We start from the raw sequence: 23,346 nt of genomic DNA on the forward strand, positions 1-23,346 counted from the left end.
CTGAGAACTCCAACTGAAATCAAGTTGGACATCAAGGTGCTAACTCGGGACTTGCTCAGAAAAAGTACTTTTCTCTAGAAAGTGTACCTGAGAGCACAGATATGAAGAGAAGGTACGTCTATTGCTCATTTGGAACTCTTGAAATCTGTTGAACACAGGAGTCTCTTCCAAAGCTGTAGACAGTGTTCATTGTAGCAGACTAGTACCATCTTGGGTTGTGCCTGGAACATTGTACCTTCCTTTGAAACTTTTCTTTTTTAAAAAAAAAAATCATTTGAAAACAGCTGTGAACAGTTCCTAACCATATATATCTTGAGCTTTAAATGTTTGCATTTAATATTTAAAGTTAAAACAGATTCTATGTTTTGTTCCTTTCAAAAAAACATTGCTTTTGTTTATGTCTTGCAAGATACAGAGTGGCTAAGTCTTCCCATTAAGGTATGTATGTCATATAGCTAGGAATCGGCATTATTGATATTTATTTTTTTATTTATTTTATTTATTTATTTTGTTTGTTAAGCATGTCTGAGAAAATAAATATAAGTATGAATGTCACATATAAACATATAAGTATAAACAGGTATAAGTATATATATAATAAATGAGTACAAATAAATGGATAAATGGGAACAATAGTTCAGGGATGGTAGACACGCTGGTGCACTTATGCGCACCCCCTTACAGACCTCTTAGGAATGGAGTGAGGTCCACAGTAGACAGTTTAAGATTAAAGTTTTGGAGGTTTAAGGATGTAACAACAGAGTCAGGTAGTGAGTTCCAGGCATTGACCACTCTGTTACTGAAGTTGTATTTTCTGCAATTGAATTTGGAGCGGTTCACTTTGAATTTGTATCTATTGTTTGCTTATGTATTATTGCTGTTGAAGTAGTCATTGACAGGTAGGACATTGTAGAACATTGTAGCAGACAATTTTTTGTACTAAGCTTAGATCAGACTATAGGCAGTGTAGTTCTAGGTTGTCCAGATCCAAAATTTCAAGCCTGGTAGCATAAGGTATTCTATTGCAAGCAGAAGATATTATTTCAATCTTTTTGTCATCAGAAAGTTGCAGAGATTGTGAGAGCCTTAACTCTCTCACACACTGGGGTTAGGAAGAAAAAGTCTGGTGGAAGATACTGGGAATCTTCCAAGTCCCTATTTTAAAGCAGGAGGTTTTGGGGCAGAGGAGGTTTGAGACTTTCAATATTTTTATGCACCTGTGTTCCAGTACACTCATGGAAACAAATATTATTTAGATCAAATTGAATAGAGTCAAAATTGAATAGATTGAAAGAAATTTTAAATTATGTGCACACTTTGTGAAACTATGCAAATGTTTCTGATATGGTAAATACCCCAAGCATTGCTTACCATACAGCTTTCTGCTTCTTAGGAAAATACCCCAGGTTCTGGAATGCATATGTCATTTTTTAACTGGGATGTAAACTCTTCTTTTTCAGATTGAAGTTCATATTCAAACAAGAACCTGTTAATGCCAGGCACAACTGTTCTGTATTTTGAAAAATAAGCAACTAATTTCTACCTACTTCCCATCAATATACTTGAGCCACCAATTTACAAATGATTGTAGATCTACAGCAAAATGTGTTTAGATACTATATTTGAAACAGGTTTGACAGAGGGTCAGGTAACAACAACCCTGTAATGCACAATAAAAGAAAGAAAGAAACAATAGGACAGGGACAGTAGGCACGTTGGTGCGCTTATGCATGCCCCCTACAGACCTCTTAGGAAAGGGGTGAGGTCAATAGTAGACAGTCTAAGGTTAAAGTTTTTGGGGTTTGGGGAAGAAACTACACAGTCAGGTAGAGTATTCAAGATATTGACCACTCTGTTGCTGAAGTCGTATTTCCTGCAATCAAGCTTGGTGCAATTAACCTTGAGTTTGTATCTATTGTGTGCTCTTGTGTTGTTATGGTTGAAGCTGAAGTATTCATTGACAGGTAGGACATTGCAATGTATGATTTTATATACCATACTTAGATCAGACCAAAGACGGCGTAATTCAAGGTTTTTTAGGTCTAGTATTTCAAGTCTGGTGGCATAAGGTATTATACAACGAGTAGAGGAGTGGAGAACTCTTCTTGTGAAATATTTCTGGACTTTCTCAACTGTGCTAATATCAGATACGTAATGTGGGTTCCAGACCGATGAGCTGTATTCGAGCATTAGTCTAGCAAATATTTTGTATGCTCTAGTTAGTAGTATGATATTACCAGAGAAAAAGCTACATAGGATTAGGTTAACAACTCTTAATGCCTTTTTGGCTATGTAGTTACAGTGGGCTCTAGCACTTAGATCATTAGAGATGAGTATTCCAAGGTCCTTGACAGAGTTTGGATCATCAACAAGATCTTGCCTATACAGCCTGTATTTTATTTTCTGATTTTTTTTGCCAATATGTAAGACAGAGCATTTATTTGTTGAGATTTGAAGTTGCCATTTGTTTGACCATTCTGATACATAGTCAAGGTCTTTTTGAAGGGTAGCAGTATTGTCTGTAGTATTGAACAACTTTACATCATCAGCGAAAAGAACGCAGTTGCTCTTAATATGATCACAGAGGTCATTTATGTAGAGTATGAAGAGAGTTGGTCCTAGAACACTGCCTTGGGGGACACCACTATTGACAGGTACAGAATTTGATAGGACGCTCCCAATTTTGACCATTTGTTGTCTGTTTGACAGGAATGCTTCTATCCAGTTATGCAGGTGTCCAGAGATACCATAAGATTTTAGTTTTAGGAGTAGTTTGTCATGTACCACTGAATCAAAGGCTTTACAGAAGTCTATGTAGATTGCATCTATTGCTTTGCCCTGATCGAGTTGTGTAGTCCATATGTTTTTGCAATGTAAGAGTTGCAGATTATAGGATAGTTTTTTCCTGAAACCAAATTGTTTATTGGAGAGTAGGTTGTTTGTCTCTAAGTGGAGGATAATGGGTTGGTTAATAATTGATTCCATGACTTTACAGGTGATGCAGCATGAGGAGATTGGTCTGTAATTTTCAACTAAGCTGGGGTCTCCCTTTTTGAAGGTGGGGATGACCGTGGCTTGTGACCATAGGTTAGGCAAGGAGCTGGTCCTGAAAGATTTTTCAAAGATTATGCTTAGAGGTTCGGCTATGGCAGTGGATGATTAAGCAGATAACTATATCAGCACAGGGAGCATTTCCCTTTCTTTCATCCTAGGAGACAGTATTTGTCCCTTTGATCCCTGAACAGATCAAAGACCTCACTAATCAATTATTTCCCTTTTCGTCTTTCACATTCTGCCACAGACCTTCAAACACAAATAGCAGATTGCTCCAAGAATTCTTTATTTGTTTTCTTTTCTTACAACAACTATACACTACAAATAAGTGTTTTGAATTCACTTTTGAAGAATGTCTATTCTTCAGAATATGACTTTGCAAGGACAAGCTTTCAATATTTCTGTGGTGCAGTTTATTACTGGTTACCCAGTTAAAGAAAATATTTTGATTCTTTTAAATGCAACACCGAAAGAAAATCTAGAGCAACGTATGATGTTATTTTGATAAATAATAACAGGAGTCTTCTGCGCTTTTAAAGAACATTTACCGAGCAATATCCTGCCAGCATTCTTTTCATTTTGACTTTCTTGCCTTCCTCCATTAGTCATAAGCTAACTCACATTGTCCTAAACTGTTCTGACCCAAGCCTTGTTCAAATTAAACAAACACAAACTGTGTATAAAAGCAAACCTTTTTAAATGCGGCGCTGGGAATTCAGTGCATTCCCAGCCAAGAGACATTTAATTGTCTGATATGGAAAGCAAGGCCTTTCAAGGTTGCAAAAGGCTGCCAAGAACAGAAGATTAATTACTGATTAAACATCCACCGACAGAAGTTTCAAAAACCAACCCTTTTTTCTTGCAAACTGTATCAGTTGCTGTCATAAGATTGTCCATTTCATTCTCGATTGCACAAAGATGATTCACCATCTTTATATGTGTGGCCCAACAATTCACAGTGTTCATATCAACATAGTCATTATCAAAGCCAACTTTCATTTGATGTTCAATTTCGCTTAGAGGGATTCTTTCAGTGATCAAAATTCAAATGTGGCATGTTGCTTAAAGCATGCTGATGAGTATCTACTGTAGTACTCATGAACATTAGCAATACAGGTAGTCCTCGATTAACAACAGTTCACTGAAAAATGTGACATGACCGTTTTTCACAGTTATGACCTTTGCAGCATCTCTATGATCATGGGATTAAAATTCAGAGGCTTGGCAACTGGTTCATACTTATGACCAGGGGTGGGATTCTACCAGTTCGCACCTATTCGCTAGAACCGGTTGTTAACATTCTAAGGAGTTCGGAGAACCGGTTGTTAGAAGAAATTACTGGCCTAATCCTGTAAGGAACACAGGAAGGAAACATTCTGGTGTTGCTTACAGAAACTGCCTCTCTGTTAACCCTTATTACATTCTTGGCAGGACTAGACTTCCTGTCTCAGAAACCTCTCTTGAGTTTTTCCCCCCTCCTTTACAGGTACTTTGCTTGTGTGGAGTGACCATTCAAAGTTAAAATGGCACTGAAAAAAGTGACTTATGACCATTTTTCATACTTATGACTGTTGCAGCATCCCCACAGTCATGAGAGGCCAGGCAAGAATGTGAGTGATATTGAGTTGGCCACACCCAGCCAATAACATGACCACCAAGCCATGTCCACCCAGTCACATGACCACCAAGCCACACCCACCACCTAAGCCATGCCCACAGAACTGGTTGTTAAAAATTTGAATCCCACCCCTGCTTATGACCATTGCAGCATTCCAGGGTCACGTATACCAGTGGTGGGATTCAACAATTTTTACTACTAGTTCTGTGGGTGTGGCTTGGTGAGTTTGGCTTGGTGGGCATGGCAGGGAAAGGATACAGTAGTAAAATCTCCATTTCCTACCCACTCCAGGGAAAAGGTTACCACTGGTTCTCTGGACTACTCAAAATTTCCACTACCGGTTCTCCAGAACTGGTCAGAACCTGCTGAATACCACCTGTGAATACCCTTTTGCCACTTTCTGACAAGGAAAGTCAATGGGGAAGCCAGATTCACTTAACATCCAGGTAACTAACTTATCAATTGGAGTGATTTGCTAAACAACTGTGACAAGAAAGGTTGAAAAGTGGGGCAAAACTCACTTAAGAAATGTCTCACTTAGCAATAGAAATTTTGGGCTCAGTTGTGGCGGTAAGTCAAGGACTACCTGAATAACCTTTCCTCATAGCAACATTCTGCCAACTGAAATATACAAACAGTATATTTGTGACTTATAACATTGGAGGCATTATTTTTCATTCAACCCTTATACTTATTCCAAATGGTATGACTGCACTCTGTATGGTTTTTCATCCACCCATCCCACTGTGCACAACAAAAAGAGGGGTTTCAAACTTAGGATACAATATGTCCCTTTGAAATAATCCTCAGAATACTAGCTGCATTCCAGTAGGACAAACTCAAACACAGTTCAAATGTTTTAAATTGGGTGAAAATAAAGCTATTTAGCTATTTAGCTTTATTTTTCCTATTTAGCCATAAAATATAAACTTCTTCTATCCTTGTTTCGTACCTTTGGGCCACATGTGTAAGTGGTAGTCCATATTCACAGGAGTAGTAAAATGAACCAAAGACATGGTTGTCATGATTTACAGCCTGAGCTTGGCATATCTAATATTTCATTGCTTAATTTGACTTTTTGACTTGACTTGGCAAAAGATTCACAGCCATGGAATTTAAACTTAAGCCTGCTTTTTCTCATTTACTGAATTAACAGATTCTTGGCTTCGGACTTGTTGAACTTGAAAATGAGCAGTTATCTGCTATCTCTGGGTTGGGAACCAGTTGCCACCTGACCTATCTTAACTTTCACATATCTTTAAACACTTTTAAAGCACAAAACAATTTAATTTGTGATGGAAAAAATCCATTAATCCAAGTCTATTGTCACTACCTTTTCTAATCCCCACACTGGTTACCAGGGGAGTAAAGTTGTTTTTTGTTTTTGTTTTCAAAATAAACCTTGAGTTATTCAGGCAACACATTAACAGGACATTAGAGCTATTGTTATCAATATTATCTTCAATTATTTCATCCCAGCCTGGGAATAAACAAGGCAAGTGAGTACAAATTGTCCTGAGTTGTATCTTTCCCCGCCTTCTCTTTGTATTTGATGCAGCTCACGAAAGCTTATGCCTCCTAATAAAATTTATTTATCAGGAAAGATTTTACCAGATTCTGATTTTTTTCTTGTCATATATTAAGACAGCTTTCCTCCTAAAATTCCCTTCACATGGGATTTTTTAAAAACATTTCCATTTTAAAAGTAATCTCTTTCAAATATTTTTTTTTGTTTGACAGCACAGGCTAGCCTATTACCTCTTAAGGAATATCAAGCAAGACATTTGCTGTGGTTTTTATTGTAATTAAAGTATTCTGCTCAGCTTAGTTCTTGCTAAATAAAGAGAGCATGAACAGAGAAGCACTATACAGATAGTTACTGCTCCAGACTCTCCTATTAGCAAACAAAACCATTTTGAAAGCTCATCAACAGTCAAAGGAACAATCATACAGACACACCAATTATTCAGCAAATTAGGCAAATCCATGCAGCAGTTTTAAATGCATCTGGAAATTCAGTGTCTACAAGACAATATCCATAAGGCAAACAAAAAGCATGCACAGAGTGCACATATCCTGAAGTTTAGCACTGTGAAATATGTGGCTGGAAGGCCTTGTGCAAGTCGACCTATTCCATGAATTCTTCAGAGTGGAAATGAGCAAATTTTGAGTTCCTTTTTTTTTAGTATTTGTTGTTATTTGAGTGATGAATTTGAAGAGGTCAGATTGATGCCTTTAGTCTTGCAGATGCTTAAAACATTCATTTGACTCATTTAAACTCCCTGGAACCTCATCTCCAAATGGATCCTGATTCCATTTAATTTTGGAGCGCAGCCTTCAACTTGCCATAGAAAGTCTGGTATGATTCTCTGATCAACAGAAATTGCCTCCTTCTGCCAAATCATTTCAAAGTAACAAAAAATAACTTTGCATTTTAAACAAACTAAAAGCTTATATGAGCATGAACAGTGAGCTCCTCCAACACCAACTCGGAATCGGACCAAACCAACAAAGAACTTTATTGTTTGAAATGCTTTCTGTGGTAGTGGACCAAAGCAAGAACACTAGCAATACTTGAAGAGCTTCAAAGTTAGCTTTGTTTTATTGACAGCTTGAACAAAATACTTCTCAAAGTGGTTTCATGGAACAATGTTGCATCCTGCCACTAAGCAGTAGAAATAGTTAATCAACCAAAGCTTAGCATGTCACTCTAATCAATGTTTCCCCACCTTGGCAACTTGACAATTTGTGGACTTGAACTCCCAGATTTCTCCATGTTTGCTGGGGAATTCTGGGAGTTGACATCCACCTCTTGAAGTTGCTAAAGCAGGTTGAGAAATTCTGCTTTAGATAAGGGACCAAGGTCACCAAGCTCAGGAAACTACGAGATGAGCTTTGAAAAGGAGCCAGCTCCACCTTGCCTTGTGGCTTGGCGCACCTGCCTGCCTTCTTCCTCAAAGGAGGGACACTTCTTTTCAGCCTGGCTCCTGGTGATTACGAACAGAACCTCATCTCAGAGGAAAGTTGGACAATTAGAAGGAGAAAAGCCACTTAGAATAATGTGGATCATCTAAAGATGTACATTTGTAGCTCCTATAAGATATACATTTTGATTTAATCCAAACTGCTGTTTGTATTTTGTATTGTATTTAGTCTTATTTTGTTCTACTTATAATCTCTCTCTCTCTCTCTCTCTCTCTCTCTCTCTCTCTCTCTCTCTCTCTCTCTCTCTCTCTCTCCCCCTCTCTCTACACCCTCCCTCTCTGTGTATCCTGGACAATTAGCTGCAAGTAAAATCCTGAAGGATTCAAAGCATTTTTCTTTCTCCCCATCGTCTTCCTCTGTTTTCTCCTTAACCTTTACCTACACAATAAAAAACTTGAATCTTTTCAAACCATATCAGTCTCCTTCTGACAGGGAATTTATCCTGTCATGCATCCCCTCGGCTCTACTACTGAGAGAAACACAAGACAGTCAAGACCTGGGGAAGATTTTCCATTCCTTTCCTCTCAAATCAGGTGCAGAGAATTTCTTCTGGATGATGATAGTGACTGAACAGACCAGACCCTCCCATGTCTTGTGAGAGGGAGCAACAGGAACCCCTACTAGATCCCTCTGTGAGTGTGCCATTGCAGCCCCTCACCTCTCAAAGCAAAATGAAGCCTTGCTTGCATTCTTCAGCACTTCAACAGTTCTGGAGGAGATGCTGAAGAGGCCGCAAGCTGATGTGAAGCAGCTTGTTCAGGCAAATTGTGTGGCCTCTTTACTTAGACAAAATGCTTCGTGTTGCTTTCTCAGTGTGAAACATCTTATTAAACCAAATCAAAACCGCAGGCTCTGTAGTGATGTGGAGCAATGCACATGCATACACACACCATTTGCATTTGCCTGTCTGCTTTTACGTGCGTTCATTTGCTTTCTTTTTCAGGAGAGGCTGAAATCCAGACAACAAAATGTGGATGTACCCTTCTTACTTATCTATGGGAATTCTCATTTTCCCCACATAAAGTATTTTCTAAAACCTAAATAATGTATCAGGCTGGTTGGGATTCTTGCATTTGTGAACATTTTTAGTCCAGCCATCTTGCTTAAGGGCTGCTTTTCTCTCAATGCACCATGCCCTCACCAAGTCTCCAGCCAATAATAGTGATTTTTGCTTGCGTACTGACCAGACTGGAAAAAGTTTGGGATGAAAGCAATCAACTTCAATCCAGATATCAATATCTCAACTCTAGTGTTTGAAACTTTCAGTGCACACAAAGCAACACTACATGAAACAATCATGAACAAATTTGAATTCAAATACTCAAATGACTGTATAAAGGATTTTGCACACCTCTAAATGTAATATTGACCACAAAGCAACTTTCCATGTCAAATCTCATTTTCCAGGGTTTGCTAGCTAACATAGGAACTTCTGAAATTATCCCTTGTGATTTTGCAATCATACAGAGGTTGCAAAGTTGTATAGTGTGAATTGGACTCAATAGATCTGGATGATTTTTGTCCGGTCTCCAATCTTTTCCTTTTGAGAAGGTAATTGGATTATAGCTCCAGTTCTTTAATACCTCAGTGACCTTAAATATCAATCGTGCTGAGCCTCAGGGGATTAGAAATAGGAGGTGGTTCTTCTTTCTCTGCATGTCCAGTTTCAGTCAAAGTTGTGTGTGTGTTTGTTAAGAGATCAAACCTGAGGCCTCTGCTCTTTTATGTAACACCTACATGAAGGCACTGGGGGATGTCTTCCTTCAGCATAAGGTGTAGTATCATTAGTATGCTGATGATACTCAGATGTATATGTTTTGTTTGAGCAATGAGAGGCTGAACCAGAGCATGAGTGCAACAATACTTTATTTTACAATAAAGGGCTGACCGTGCTTGCCAAGCCTGGAACTGGCTCGCAGCAATCAGCAACCGGTTGGACCCCGCAGCCTGCTTTTATAGCTGGCTGCTGGGGAGAGCCAACCAATGGGAATGGGGGAATAACGCCCACGTAAAGAGAGTGGACCTGAGTGAGAACTCCTTGAGTCCTCAGGACATAACACCCCTTCCCCCAGATGCGAACATGCATAGTCCTTGAGGTAGACGGGGGTTTGTGTTGGCGCCCGGAACGGCGCAACTCGGGAACATTGTCTGTCTGTTCAGTACCAGTCTGTGATGGTCGAGCTGGCATAGTGTCGCCAACACTCTCTCTGGACTGGGCATCCTCGGGAACCACCGGGTTGGTTACTGGGGTCGAGCTCTCGTGGGTTGGATCAGGCTGGTCAACTCTCTGGGCGCTGTTGTCCGAGTTTGGGCTGACCGGAGCGACCGCTGGTGCAGACTGGTCGCTGGGTACGATGTGGCTGGGCGGCGGATGAGGCGGTTCTCCTTCGACTGGAGACTCTGGATTCTTGTTGGCAAGGGTGCTGAGGCGCCTTCTAAGCTGGTCTATATGTCTCCTCCAGACGCGACCATCCTCCAGCCTGACTCTATACGATCTCGGCCCGGTGATGGCGATGACCTCGCCTGGAATCCAAAGTGGGTCCCCAGCGAAATTCCTTGCGAATATCGGCTCCTGTAACAAAAATGTCTAACCCCGAAGTAGAAGCGAGGAGAGTCAGGGCAGTATTGTGGGTGCAATCTGTCCAATACAGTCCTCAGGCGCCGGCCCATCAGAAGTTCCGCTGGGGACTTATTGGTGACTGCACAGGGGTTGAGTGCTGGCTCATCAGGAACCGTGCGAGTTTGTGGTGCCAGTCATCCCTGCCAAACCTAGCGAGGGCCTCTTTGGTGGTCCTGACGGCCCTTTCAGCCAACCCATTACTGGCAGGGTGAAATGGGGCTGTGAAAATGTGGCGAATGCCCAGGTTGGCAGCAAAACGGCTGAATTCTACTGATGCGAACTGTGGGCCATTATCGGAGACAATGGAGTCGGGTAGTCCATGTGCTAACGAACAGGCGCGTTAACACGTTGGTGATTGCTAGTGTGGTGGTCGTGGATAGCTGTGCCACGTCTATCCATTTGGAATAAGCGTCCCACGACCACTAGGAACATCTTTCCATGCACGGGGCCTGCCAGATCGATATGGATTCTAGACCAAGGGCGTTGGCGTTCTCCCATCTGGTAGGGGTGGCGATGGGGGAGCAGGACGGGATTCCTGGCAAATGCTGCAGGAACTTACCCAATTGACAATGTCCTCGTCTAGACCCGGCCACCACACGTAGCTGCGTGCTAATGCCTTCATTCTCACAATGCCGGGTGTCCCTCGTGCAACGCTCCAGGACTCGGGTGCGCAGCGAGGTCGGAATGACCACTCGAGTGCCCCACAGGTAGACAACCCTGCAAACTGGACAGCTCCTGCATGCGCGAGTCTTAAAGGGTGTGAATTTGTTATCAACGTTGCCTCCCGGCCACCCCTCCTCACCCAGTCGAGCACCTGGGCGGCGTGTGGTCTGCCTTGGTTTTAGCGGCGATGTCAAGGGCGGTGATGGGCAGGTCCAACTGGGTGATCTCGAAAATGGCGTTGACAGGAGCTGGGTCTTCAGCCAGAGCGGGTAAGGGCAGTGACTGAGAGCGTCGGCGTGGGATAGAGTTTTGCCCGGGCGGTGAATAAGTTTGTATGAGTAGGCCGCTAGGAAAAGCGTCCACCTTGTCATTCTAGGGGAAAGGACTTGAGGTGTCTGTTTGTCGCCGACCAGTAGGCCCAGGAGGGGCTTATGGTCGGTGACCAGTTCAAGAAATGGCCAAAAAGGAATTCGTGAAACTTTTCACGGCTGCAACAACTGCTAGGGCTTCCTTGTCTATTTGGCTGTAATTACGCTCCGTGGCGAGGCGTCCTGGAGAAAAAGCGATGGGGGCCTCGGCGCCATTGGCGTCGTGACTAAGGACCGCCCCAATTCCAAAGGGGATCGTCTGCTGCCAGTACTAAAGGAAGGTTGGGGTCGGTGGATGAGCACTGCCTCTGGCGTAAGTAGTGATTTGTGGCATTAAACGCCTGGTCTTCTTTGTGCCCCCAGTGCCACGGTGACTTTTTGTCTAGTAATCTGTGTAGGGGTTGGCTACTGAGGCTTTATGGGGCAAGAAGGATGCATAAAAGTTCAGCAGCCCTAAGAAAGCTTGTAGCTCCGTTTTGGAGGTTGGTGTGGGACCTTCGTGGATTGCTCTAACCTTGGACTCCAGGGGTGAATGCCAGAGGCGTCAATTTTATAACCCAGAAAGTCCACCTGTCTAGTGGCAATGGCGCATTTTCTTTTTTTTAACTTGAGGCCATGCTGTCTGAACCTCTCTAACACTGCTCGCACTCTCTGGAAGAGTTGGGGTCTGTCCCTGGCCGAGACCAAGATGTCGTCAAGTAGGGTACTACACCAGGGAGGCCCTGTAAAATCCGCTCCATGAGGGATTGAAAAATACCGGGCAACACTCACGCCAAATTGGAGACGCTTGCATCGGAAGGCACCCCTGTGAGTGGCGATGGTCTGAAGTTCCGCTGTTTGGTTATCAACCGGGAACTGCTGATATGCTTGAGACATGTCCAATTTAGCAAAAATACTGCCCGGCTCGAATGTGTGCAATAAGTGCTGAATGACGGGCACAGGGTAGGCGCTAACTTGTAAATATTTATTGATTGTTGTCTTGTAGTCCGAGCAAATTCTCAGGCTACCATCTTTTTTTAAGGGTGTGACGATGGGCGTCTCCCACTTGGCGAAATCTGTTGTTCAATGACCCCTTGTTTTAGTAGTTTATCAATTCAGCGTCTAGTTTTGGTGAATAGCAAATGGAACTCTCACGTGGTTTTAATCTGATTGGGACTGCCTGGGGTCAACGGTGAATGAGATGGGGGTTCCATTATAACACCCCAGCTCCTCGCTGAACACATCTGCGTAGTCAGCGAATAAGAGTCAGTGTCTGAGGTTGAGACAGCATGGACTCCTGTTAACCCTAGGCCGAGGTGGGGGAAACCAATCGAGCCCCAATAAGGTGGGTAGATTGCCGTTAACTACCACTAGAGGTAGGTGGCCTTTAAAAGCTCTAAAACTGACAAAGAACTTGCCTCTACCGATCACGGGAATGGCCTTCCCCTGGTAGTCCTTCAGACCGAACTGGCATCTCTGAAGCCGGGTAGTAGATAGGCTGGGGTGGAGTCTCTTGAGGGTGTTCCATGAGATTATTGAGGAGCGCTGACCCTGTGTCAACCTCCATGTGCATGGTTTACCTTCTAGGGAAGCGGAGAGAGAATTTTACTAACAGCGTGGCAAGTACGCCTGGCAAGGCGGTGCGTGCGACAGTTTAATACTTGCCTCTGTGGTCCTGCGTGCGGGACGGGGTCTGTGTGCAGCGCTTTGGGGGCTTGGCAGACTCTCGCGATGTGCCCCTCTTATGGCAGTTGTTGCAAGTGGCTCCTTTAAACTTGCAGGTGGCCCTTTGATGCGATCCCCACAGGCTAGGCACAATGTGATGTGCTTGGGTGGACCTGTGTATTCTTGTTTGGCCCCTACCTGCGACCGTCTGTCGTTGGCGGCGGTGGGCGTCGTTTTCATCGTTGTGGGTTTCCTCCGCTTCCACCTCTTGAATGGACTGGGAACGATGCTAGCTTGGCACTTGGGCCCTAATTTCGGTGGCTGCGTTCGTTGCTAGCTCGGCTGCTAGGGCCTCCTCGACCGCTTGCGCGAGGTTGAGGTCTTTTGCTAGCAGGCGCCTCTGTAGGTTGAGATCCTTGACCCCACAAACTAATTGATCGAGGAGCATGTCCTCTAAGTATGTTCCAAACCCGCAGTGCAGGGCTGCTGTTCTGAGGCGGCCATATATTGATTGATGGTCTCCTTACTTGATTGCTTCCTCATACGGAGCGTGAACCTCCTGGCGATTTGTGAAGGCCTGGGGCGTAGTGGTTAGTGAGGACCTCCAGCAACTTCCGGACCACGGAGCGTTTTCAATTCTCTCGGCGCTACGAGTGCTGCGGCGGTATCGTAAGCGGTGGCTCCGCAGTAGATTAGGAAATAGATTTTTCCGATGCTCTCCCGCATCCGCCAAGCCGACCGCATCGATGTAATGATTGAAGCGGTTCTTATCGACTCCCACTTCTCTTCGTCTGGTTTAAACGCCCGGGAATACTGGGTTGGAACTCATGGTGCTGGAACGGCTGTGCAACCTGCGGAAAAATCTCTCTGGGACTACGGGCGCTCATTAGTGATATCAGCTCTGGAGAGGTTTTTGCTACCCTCTCTTTCTCTCTCTGGGTTACCACGTTGGCTGCTAGCCATTGGAGGTGTCTTGATTCGCGCCAAAAAGTGGGCGCTAGTGACTTCCTACAGCTGTGCTGTGTCTCCTACTGGCCCGAAATTCAAATGACACCCGTTTGAATTTGGCGCCAAATACAGAGCGGCTGCGGCTCGCAGCGCTTCACTTTCCCTGCAGCGGGCCTAACAAGCGGCTACAGGCGCTTCTAACTTTGAATCAGACCGCTTTCTCTGGCTGCGGATCAGCGTTTGCTCTTTTTGATCGCTCGTATTGTTGGCTGACCGCTCTCTCTGGCTGCGGATCAGCGTTTCCCTTGTCGCCAGCCGATCGCTCTCTCTGGGCTGTAGATCGGAGGCTAGTGACTCAGCGGTTGCAAGGTGCTTCTGGTAGCCATCCCACCTTCGTCGCCAGTGTTTTGTTTGAGCAATGAGAGGCTGAACCAGAGCATGAGTGCAACAATACTTTATTTTACAATAAAGGGCTGACCGTGCTTGCCAAGCCTGGAACTGGCTCGCAGCAATCAGCAACCGGTTGGACCCGCAGCCTGCTTGTATAGCTGGCTGCTGGGGAGAGCCAACCAATGGGAATGGGGGAATAACGCCCACGTAAAGAGAGTGGACCTGAGTGAGAACTCCTTGAGTCCTCAGGACATAACAGTATATTTCTGTTCTGAGCCAGTCAAGCAATGTTGGTATGGTCCCTTCCTTGTAATTGGAGGCTAAGAGAATCTGGATAGTGGAGAACAGGTTTTGGATCAAAGCTGGCTGTGGATTTTAAGACCCTCTGGTTCTAGAGATTACTATCTTTGACTCAGCCTGGTGATGCACTTTTACAGTAAGAGAAAGTGAACAATTTGAATTCATCCATGGCTAGGGATGCTTTTGCGCAGGTTCATCTTAAGCACCAGTTGCACCAATTTGTGGACCAGGAGACCTAGTCCATGTTGATAGATGCCTTAGTCACTTCCTTGAATTCCTTGAATTACTGTATTGTGCTCTACTTGGGGCTGCCCTTGAAGATTATTCAAAAGCTGCAGTTCACAATGCAGTTTTGGCATTTCTTGATACACTCAAATAACACTAGTTCCCACAAGCTACACTGGCTCAGGGGAGGCTTCCAAATCCAATTTATGATGCTGGTTACCATCTATATAATGCCTTACATGGCATAGGACCAGGCTATTTGTGGGACCACATGCCCCCATTGTTTATTCCTGTCTTACCATGTTTAGCAAAGAAGGAATGCTCTGGGTTCCTTCATTGTTCCTTCAAGCAATGCCATTTTGTTGGGCTCCAAATTTCAGCCTTCTCTGTAGCTGTGGCTGTCTTTTAGAATATCATCTCTCCAGAGAATTAGACAGTCCCAACATTGTTAGTTTTTTGCTGTTTACCCTAGTTTAGGCAGTTAGTAAAACTTTGTTGGTGATCTCATTTTATTTTATGGGTATTGTAGAATCAGGCTATCATTAGTTTATACAGTTTTGATGTTTCAAATCTTTGTACACCACCCAGAATCACTGCTGTGAGATGGAAAGCTCAATAAATAATTTAGATAAATAAAGTAAGAGTTGTGCAAATAGGACACTGAGCTCTTAATAATAATATTCTGTTCCCTTTTAAACCAAAATCAAAATACTGTATCATTCCCTATCACCCATAATGACCAGTGGCCCAACATAAGAGATTCAAACAAACCTCATTGTGTAAACAGGAGCCTGTTTTTTCATACTATTTAGTTAGGTGAGGAAGATGAATGGTTTCAAACTTTGATAAACAAATACATAATATGGAAGGAGAGAGATGAATCCTGAAATCTTGGAACCGACCGTGCTATTGCAAGCTGCATTGGGGAAACCATTTTGTCTGCTTTACAAGAGGAGCACATAATTTTGACAAATTAATACAGTGGTGTGTTTAAAAGAACAGAATAACTGATTATTTAGAATTAAACATCAAGCAAACTTCAACTGTTAAAAAAGCTATTTGAACAGTATGTTTTTGTTTTCCATGGACATTTTACTCCGTCTCTTCAGATGAAAGAAAATCTCACTTGGACAGTCTTAACTGATTCCTCGAATGCACATTTCCTGTAAGGAGGCCAATGGGAATGAGGGAAAAATTTTGAATTTCAACTGACTCCTCCTTACAAGATGGATAACTCTCTTGCAACATAAAATGTCAAGCAACATAACATGTAAATGGTATTATATAGCGTACTGTCCACTACTTCATATTTCTCTACTCCATTTCTATTTTATTTTATTTTATTTTATTTTATTTTATTTTAGGCAAAGGACAAGTTCTGGAATATAAAAAGAGGATACAGAATCACTGCATGGACAGCATTTCCAACAATCCCAATATTTTCAAGTGGTTTGTATTTTTCATTCCTTATACCACTTTCAGAATTTATTTATTTTTCTTTTATTCTTATTCATTTTGCCTCCATTTCAACCCACAATTACTGCAAGGTCTAGTCAAACAACCTCTTTGGAGTTATAGTCAATTCCATAAGGAATAAAATAAAATAAAATAAAGAACCTTCATAAGATTTCCATTGTTCAATTCAGGATTTGTAAATCAAACCTAAGCAGGTAAAAACATCTGCATTTCCAATAAGCATAGATCTGGTTGGCACTTGACTTGGAGATCATCAAGGATTTCAGAACTGTAGACTAAATATGAGAACACTTCCATATTGCCACCAGGAAAACTGCAATGACATGTCAGGCTCCCTGGTTCAAACTTGGCAGACACTTGGAACAGTAAGTAAGAATCTTTATTGCAAACTGAGATGAAACCATCTCAAGCAGTTGATTATTCTCCACTATGAGAGTGGAGTTCTTTCTTACAGCTATTTATATAGACCACAAAAGTCAGTCATTCCATGACCAGTATCATCTTTGTCAGTAATCGTCAGACACTAGTAGATAAATCTTATTCTGTGAGGTTAAACCCTCTACCAGGAATTGAACTCACAAACAATTGTACTATATACAATGCATTAGCTTTGCAAGCTATCCAAGCTCAGGAGTTTGAAGAAGGAACATATAGAATCTATCAGAATGATGTATACTATTTTTCTTAAGTTATCAGAGCTGGGAGATAAAGATGTTACATTATGCCATGTTTCTTTTTTTTTAAATAAACTTTATTGAATTTTTATTACATTAAAAACATAAAAAAATATATCACTCAATAACAGCTATTTGTGGTGCTTATCATATAATCATTTGTGCAATATTTACAGGTATTAATTTGTGCATAATTATATTCTTATTCTATCTATATTCTATATTTAATAATTATCTATCCTTAATCAGTCTCCGATCTATCCAGCTATACCATTGTTCCCATACCTTATAAAATATTGAAGCTTCCTTATCTTTTAAACTCAGCGTTAATTTATCCATTTCAGCACAATTCATAACTTTTTGTATAACCAGTTCCTCTACGGGTGTATATGGCTGTTTCCAACATTGGGCAAAGGTGATCCTGCAGCAATCAATATGTGCAATAATAAGTATTTTGTACTCTTTACATATTTTTTTTGAAGATCCCCAATAGAAAGAGTTCTGGTTCTAGGTCTAATTGTTCATTGGTGATTTCCTGTAGCCAATTTCTGATTTTGAGCCAATATTTTCAAGCCTCTGGGCAAGACCACCACATATGATAATATGTTCCCTCTTTTTTTTTTTTACATTTCCAACATATAGGACTCATTTTAGAGTACATTTTCACTAATCTCAAAGTGGGTAAGTGCCACCTATAGAACATTTTATTTGCATTTTCTTTGTTTGCTGCTGATTTTGTTAATTTGTGATTTCTATTCCATACAGTCTCCCAGTCTGATAACTTTATGTTATGACCAATATTTTGACCCCATGTGATCATACATCCTTTCACTACTTCTAGTAGTAAGAAGTATGCCATGTTTTTATGTATGGGTCATATAATTAAATCCTTGTGAATTTAAATTGGAACTTCTTTTTCCTGCCTGTCCCAAGACTTGTTGAACACATTTCTCAGGTGCTCTGCAGTGGTCCTTGGTAGTTTATTTCTTGATTTATTATACTTCAGTCCAGAGGTGGTATTCAGCAGGTTCTGACCAGTTCTGGAGAACCAGTAGTGGAAATTTTGAGTAGTTCAGAGAATCAACAAATACCACCTCTGACTGGAGATTTTACAGTATCCTTCCCCTGCCATGCCTACCAAGCCACACCCACAGAACCGGTAGTAAAATAATTCAAATCCCACCACTGCTTCAGTCCATCATTACTAGCATTTGTGCTCTGGGGTCATCTTGTTCTGCTCTAGTTTGTAATTCCTACATCCCTGGTAACAGAGATCAAGTCAAGGGCATCAGAGATCAAGTCAAGTGTAGAGACTAATGCCCAGGTAGATAGCTGGACCTAACTAATCATGGATATCAGAACTGGGAAATGAGAAATCCTAGGGCTAGATGGCAAATGAGGAAGAAGGCAATAGCAAAACCGACTACATATTGTTGCCAAGAAAAGTATACCGAAATGTCCGTAAGGCCACCCAAAATAATTTTTTACTTGAAAAAGACTTCATTAAAAAAAAACTACTTCATTTTTAATTAGATGCCGAAGATGATACAGAAAGGAAACTAGTGATGAATCTAGAGCAGAGTATGAGGAGTTCCTAACTTTCTCTTTTTCACAGTTATCAGAAGGTATTACAAATGGAATAAAGAAGCTGCAATAAGGTGAATAATTCTGTCAGAACAAGTAGTGATTTTATTTTATTTTATTTTTAGAAAAAACCCCCACATTACTTGCAATTCAGAAGCGAAAGTTGCTTTCCCTTACCTCTTTCTTTTGCCTGGGGTATTCCTAATTCACATTTTCATGTTTCGCTCTAGGGGATTTGAGGGACATTGTTTGAAACTTCAGGAATATCTTTCTGATGTTACAACCAGAGAAACTTCTGACTTCTGATTCTGTGTCACTTTTGACCTGAAGCAGTAGCTGCAAGAGTGACAGTCCATAATCTGAACAGAAGAACTGCCAGTAAACTAAATTTATGAACACAAGACCCTTTGATCCCGAGACATGCCCAAAGGTATTGATGGATGCCTTTGATAAAGGGACCAACCAATCACAGGCTTCTCACCTCTGGTTTGACTTATACTCAAGTAGCTTTGATGCACTGTCAGTGTGCCATGCACCTTTGTAACAAGGCATTATTTTGTTGAGTTGCCAACTCTGAAGATTAAGAAGATAAGGAAAAAAGGTTTCTATTCCTCATAGGCAGCAAGGGCCACATCACAATTGACAGTCACATGATTTTCCAAATCACACATTTTCTCTTCGTAACAAATATGAAAGAGAGATAAAGGATCGTGAACATATTTCCCAATCCATAGAGCTCTTTATAATAAAGTAAACCTTTGTGCTGAAATTCACATGAAAATAGCTTCCATTTTCTTTTTCTGAGCGAAGATCATTTCTATGCAGTGAAGACACTGTGGGTGAAGTGATTTTTTTTAAAAAAAATTTACACTGCTCTACAGAGGTCTCTAATGGCACACTAGGAAGAAAACATTGTTATGAATTTCATTGGCTTGATCACGTGGAAGAGTGATTAGGGAAAGACAAAGGAATGTTAATACTTCTAAATGCTGCTAGATGATTTTCTAAATGGGCAATCAACATACAGGGGTGAAGTCTGGGATCAGAGCTGCACAGATGTGAGATTGAGAAACAAAGCTAGGCTGGAATCTCTCAGACTTCTTTTGTGAGAAAAGTTTTGAGATTTTGCAGGAATACTTTTTGTTCAGGTTTCCCCCACAAATGCAATTTTGATTAGGTTGGCAGCTGTTCCTTCATCTCCATGATACCCTAGCACAGTATTTTTCAACTTTTGTCACCACACTGCACACTGACAAGGGATTAACTTGAGCGGTTGCATATCTCTTTGAATAGAATAGAATAGAATTCTTTATTGGCCAAGTGTGATTGGACACACAAGGAATTTGTCTTTGCTGCCCATGCTCCCAGTGTACATAAAAAATACATACATCAGGAATCATAAGTTACAACAGTGATAGTCATAGGTTACTAATAAGCAATAAAATCATACTAGGAAACAAATAAAACAATATAAATTGCAAAGATACAAGCAACAAGGTTATAGCCATAAGTGGGAGGAGATATGTAATAGGAAGGATGAGAAGAATAATAGTAATACAGACTTAACATAATAAATTCTTAAAATAATAAATAATAAATCTTAAAATAATAAAGTCTTAAGCTTGACAGTGGAAATTAGTTGTTTAGCAGAGTGACGGCATTTTGGGGAAAATGTCCTTGTGTCTAGTTTTTCTGGTGTGCAGTGCCCCTAGTGTCATTTTGAGCATAGAATTTGAAACAATTTATGTCCAGAATGTGAGGGGTCTGTAGATATTTTCACAGCCCCCTTTTTTTACTTGTGCAGTATGCAGGTCCCCAATGGAAGGCAGGTTGGTAGCAATTGTTTCTTTCTGCAGTTCTAATTATACATTGAAATCTGTGTCTGTCTTGTTCGGTTACAGACAACCAAACTTTGGTGGGGGTTTTAGGTTACAAAACAATCTGTCCCGTAGTGTCACAGATTGCTTAGATTTGGGTGGAGAAATTGAGGCAGTCTGTCCCTGATGATGTTGTGGAGGCAGGGATCTGTCTGCACAACTGCACAGCACTTCCAATCATTGCTCACTGATGCAACACACTTGTGGACCTTTCACTGCATAGCACTTGATCTAAAAGGACACTAGATTAGGGACACTGTAGAAGATGCCAAATGGCTGTCATCAAGTTGGCAAGAGCTTGTACCACAAGGAAAATTAAATAAGCCAAGCCCTGTCATCAACTAAAAAATGGAAAAATCCTCATAACCCTAGGATACTTTTAAATAAAATGGTCTTTCCTATTTAACTGCTGGTCAACAGGGCAGCTTCTATGTCGATGCTGATATCTACTGTGACAATTGATCCATCCCAACTTGATTTATCTCTTATCAGACCTCTAGTGACATTCATATCCTATGCAGCCTCATAATTTACTAATGTGCTAGTCCAGTCTTTTTTTTAATCATTTCTTCTCAGTTAAATGACTTCACAAGACCTTTGTGGGAAGAAAGGAGATGATTGCATCCATGTCAGATTCCTACTAACCTTGCTCCCCAAAGCAAAACCATGTTCTCTCTGAGTAATTTATGGTATCAAGAATAGCACTCTTGAAAACAAGAAAAGAAAAATGTTGTTTTCAAATATCCTGACTTCAGTGGATCTGCTTTATAAGCAAGGATTTTGTTAGCTTTTGGTGGTGCAGTGGTTAGAATGTAGCATTGTAGGCTAACTCTGCCATCAGCCAGGAGTTCGATCCTCACTGGCTCAAGGTTGACTCAGCCTTCCATCCTTCCAAAGTTGGTAAAATGATGGCTCAGAATGTTGGGGGGAATATGCTGTCTCTGTAAACTGCTTAGAGGGGGCTGTAAATCATTATGATGTGGTATATAAGTCCTATTGCTTTTAGCTTTATATCTGAATGTAATTCAGAGCATGGTTCCTCCTAAAGAAAAGAATATTGAATTTGCTAGTAGATGGGATTGCACATCTGCCTGGCTCTATAGCTAAGGTACTTGGTTGTCCATCATTCTTAAGGTGTCGGAGGTGATCTTGGTGGGACTCAGGGGTGGGATTCAAATTTTTAACAACCGGTTCTGTGGGCATGGCTTAGATGGTGGGCATGGCTTGGTGGTCATGTGACTGGGTGGACATGGCTTGGTGGTCATGTTATTGGCTGGGTGTGGCCAACTCAATATCACTCACATTGAGGCATGCATCTCCTCGTCTGGCCTCTCATGACTGTAAGGATGCTGCAACAGTCATAAGTGTGAAAAATAGTCATAAGTCACTTTTTTCAGTGCCATTGTAACTTTGAATGGTCACTCCATACAAGCAAAGTACCAGCAAAGGAGAGAAAAAAAAACTCCAGAGTCGTTCCTGAGACAGGAAGTCTAGTCCTGCCAAGAACATAATAAGGGTTAATGGAGAGACAGTTTCTATAAGCAACACCAGAATGTTTCCTTCCTGCCTTTCTTACAGGATTAGGCCAGTAATTTCTTCTAACAACCAGTTCTTCGAACTGCTTAGAATGTTAAAGACCAATTCTAGCGAATAGGTGCTGGTAGAATCCCACCCCTGGTGGGACCGATATAAAGTTTGAGAGTTATCAAGGCCTTAGATAGATTCTGAGGTCTGTTTGAATGAGGTATCCCAGTGGACATTTTAATTTTCCCCAGAGGATTTATTTAGACTCATGACAGTCTTCTGATTTGTCTAAAGAAGATCAGGATAAAAATTAGAGTAAAAACCTTCTGTCTTTTACTTTTCAGGGGGAAAAAAATACTCCACCCACCCAAGTTTGTGGAAGACTATGAAATATGGTAAGTGGGAGATGAATGAAAGCACCCCGCCCCTGAGGCTTATAAAATTCAAATTCATTTATAACCAAACTTTTTTTTTTGCTGGAAGTCTCCAGTATTGTTTCATTTGATAGTAGATTTCATTTCAAAGAGGAACCATCTAAAACAAATGCATATGTATATATCACATGATATGAAATATAAACACAGTACTTTAGATTTTGCCCTGTTTTAATGTCAATCTTTTTAAAAAATAAATTGAAAAGAGTTAAATCTATTCTTCCTATTCAATATCCTTGCTCCCTCCTTCAAACACTTTACCAGAATTCTATTTCAGATATTTTGTGTCCTACTTTGATAGAAAAGAAATACTATTGATATTTTTATTTCAGCTTGATAAGAAGTATGTTTGTTTTTGTTCATAGATTTAAAGCCCAAAATGGACCAGCACTGTAAATAAAACATGCAATCTCATTTTAAAAATTTATTACAAGGAACTTTGTTTATGATTTCATGTTCTCCAGTAATAATTAATTGGAGGCCTTCACTGGTCCCTATAGACCAACTATCATTCAAAATGCACTAAAGGATGATCAACAAAGAGCATCTCGTCAACAGTAGCAATAACCATATGTGTTTTTGATTCTGGCTTAATATAATTTTAAAAAAATCTTATTACAATTTATATCATTTACAAATATCAAGACCAACACATTTCTCCACATCTAGATGGACAAGCACGCATCCCATTTATTCCCAGTCACTAATAAATACTTAATAATTGTGATTTTGTATTGCTATAGTTTCTGTGTTCAAAGCAGTGGAAAATCCTGGCAAGTATTAATGAATTAAACATATTTATGTATTTTGGACAACTTGTTATCAATACAAATTATTTTTGCATTACAGAAAGTATGTAACAAAAGGGAAGCAAATTTTCCCTTCAGTCAATTTGCAAATCTTCAGGAAAAAAAATTATTTGCAAATATTACAAAACACTTCCTTTCAAGAGTTTGTTCAAG

The 23,346-nt window shown here is 41.0% G+C and overlaps 1 long non-coding RNA gene across 1 annotated transcript; it reads left to right on the forward strand.

Annotated features, from left to right (window-relative positions):
• Window positions 1-22,818, forward strand: LOC148128119 (uncharacterized). Its single transcript, XR_015741367.1, has 3 exons — window positions 1-112; window positions 22,295-22,345; window positions 22,750-22,818. It is a non-coding gene; the product is annotated as an uncharacterized LOC148128119 (long non-coding RNA).
• The last annotated feature ends 528 nt before the right edge of the window (window positions 22,819-23,346 follow it).

The sequence above is a fragment of the Pseudonaja textilis genome, chromosome 1, assembly GCF_049901715.1.
Source record: "Pseudonaja textilis isolate UNSWEBS1 chromosome 1, rPseTex1.2, whole genome shotgun sequence".
Taxonomy (NCBI): Eukaryota; Metazoa; Chordata; class Lepidosauria; order Squamata; family Elapidae; genus Pseudonaja; species Pseudonaja textilis.